Genomic DNA, 2,625 nt, shown 5'->3' with positions numbered 1-2,625 from the left:
ATTGCTTTCACTGTAATTTATTTTTTATTATTTAGGGAGCATTGTAAATAGTTATGTTTTTAAAAGAAAAACTACTATTGTTATAAATAACAAATTCAATTGAACTGAACTATGCATGCCTATTTAAATATATTTACACATGGCTTGTGTATATCATATATATACATATATATATTATTCATACCTTTCGTGTATAGAACGCAAGCAGATTTTGACATCAAATTTTGGGGTAAAAAAGTGCGTCTTATACACCGAAAAATACGGTAATTGTTTTTTTGTTCTTTTATTTTTGCAATATGTGCGAGTGGGTCGGGCGTGGTTAAATGGTTAGTTTGCCAGGTTCTGTGATTACTAGGTTTCACATTCACGCTGCATTATCTCTGAACACGTACCAAATTTTCAGGTTTTTATTTTTTTATTTTTTATAATAGTAATAGTTAATCCTGATAATCGGTTTATAGCTATACAAAGCCTTTCATGCGGCAGGTGCTACCGACTGGTTTTTCTGTCCTTTGGTCAGTAATGCAAAATAAGGGACGACTATACTTGACTCCTAGGAGTCTCTGACCTGACCGTTTAGCCCACGTGTTGCATAAGCTGCTTTTCAGAGAATTCCAATACCTTTACACATGTCCTTAGTTTTTCAATTGTTAATTTCACAATATTGTTTTCTCGAAGTGTCCTTGTCGTGCGATAAGTACAAAGAGCCTGAAAAAGGTGGTTAATTTAATTATTACTAACGTATTTAAAATGTATTTTAAAACATACAAGAAGAAAAATGTAAATATAAATTGTAGAAAAGGGACATCGCTTCTGCAGGAAAGCAATAATAATCTAGACGAAGGACTTGTAAAAGGCTACTATATAACAATGACTTCTGGAGAAGGCTTTCTTTTCTAAGAAATTAATAGTTAGTAAATCGACTCTTGTATTTACTCTTCAATAGTCCTAATTTTGATTTGGTTTTTGTAGGTTTATATTTTGCTCATAGCCACTCGAGGGCTATCTGCGCTAGCCATCCCTAATTTAGCAGTGAAAGACTAGAGTGAAGGCAATTAATCATTACCGTCCAGCGCCAACTCTTGCGGCTACTGTTTTACCAACGAATAGTGGGATTGACCGTAAACACGGCTGAAAGAGCGAGCATGTTTGATGGGACGGGGATTCGAACCCAGGCCCTCTTACTTTGAAACAAATGAAAGTTAATGAGTCGAAAGATTATATGTTGGTTACTCCGGTCAGTTTTCTCCATTTAAACTAGAAAAAAATATCAAGCTCTGGACCTCAACAATGTGGACAAACTGTTATGATTGGTCGTGTTATGTATCTACGGTGTAGTCTATGATTTTTTTAATAGCAAATTTACACAAAATATTTACACATGAATGCACCATGAAACCTTGGATTAACTTATAACTCACTGTCGTTTTACTTATGTGTGAACACCAGTGGCACAGCGGTATGTCTGCGGACTTACAACGCTAGAAATGAGATTTCGATACCCGTGGTTGGCAGAGCACAGATAGTCCATTGGGTAGCTTTGCATAATTACAAACAAGCAAACAAACAAACTTGTGTGTGTGTGTGTGTGCATGTAGTCGCTTTTTACAAGTTTTATGAAGTTCGAGTGTTTTTATCAAACTTGTCCCAACTTGAAAGTAGTGTTGCATAAATCATTTAGACAAGCAAGAAAAACTGGTAGACGTAGAAATTATGTTATAGTTTATAAGATAAAGCTTATTTACAGTAATACGCCTTTCTTTATTTAAGATTTTCTAGCAAAATAAAAATATATATGTGTGAACCTAATCTGGATGAGAGTAAATCTTCAACTACACTATGCCGAACAATCTACACTCATACCTCTTTAAAAAAAAACAACAACTAAACAGTAAGAATACTAAAGTCAGGTGTCTCATAACCAAAAACAGTGCAGCTTCGTCGTCGTTAATCAAACTTGACAGGTTATTTTTGTCGCACAAGATTCCTCCAGGCAGTCAAAACAAGCGGCGGCGAATTTGGATTAAAGGCCACATTAAGGAAGGGGAGTTATTATACGGAATGTAAGAGACAGACAAGTCACGAGCTACTCCTCAAACAGGTCTGAATAATTGAGAACAAAGTACGAATATTTTGAGTGTAACAAATGTAACAACTTGTAAAAAGTTATAGCTGGACTGACTATCCTCAATCTAGTGGATATATATATATATATCATAAGATTTGAACTATTCCAAAAATTATTTTAAGAAGCTATTATTTTTAAAAACTAGAAGCAACCATTTGGAATAGTCTATAAATATATTTAGTTTCTCTTACCACATTTGGATCTGAATAAAGGTCAGTTCTCTATTGTATAAGTAAATACATAAGTATTACTTCTCTGATCACTGATATCTTCCTTCATGAACATAACGTTTTCTACTTAAAATATGTCCCCCGTGAGTCAGCAGTAAATGCACAACACTAAAATTCGAGGTTCGATTTTTTGCGATGGACAAAGCTCGCAAATACGAACAATGTGAAAATTATAGTGCCATTAAAGAGCAAATACATGCTACCCACTCTATAGGTGTTCCATCAAGTATGGAAATTGATTTGGTTAGAGTGATTTTTGATTTGGTT

The 2,625-nt window shown here is 34.3% G+C and overlaps 1 protein-coding gene across 1 annotated transcript in view; it reads right to left on the bottom strand.

The window, feature by feature from the left end:
* The window catches only part of LOC106461471 (T-box transcription factor TBX20-like), a 47,872-nt gene that overhangs the window by 842 nt on the left and 44,405 nt on the right, over positions 1 to 2,625 (bottom strand). The gene's annotated exons all lie outside the window — the stretch shown is intronic.

Source organism: Limulus polyphemus, unplaced genomic scaffold, assembly GCF_000517525.1.
Source record: "Limulus polyphemus unplaced genomic scaffold, Limulus_polyphemus-2.1.2 Scaffold966, whole genome shotgun sequence".
In the NCBI taxonomy this organism is placed as follows: domain Eukaryota; kingdom Metazoa; phylum Arthropoda; class Merostomata; order Xiphosura; family Limulidae; genus Limulus; species Limulus polyphemus.
Note: the sequence above shows the minus strand (reverse complement) of the source record. Positions and strands in the feature narration are given on the sequence as shown.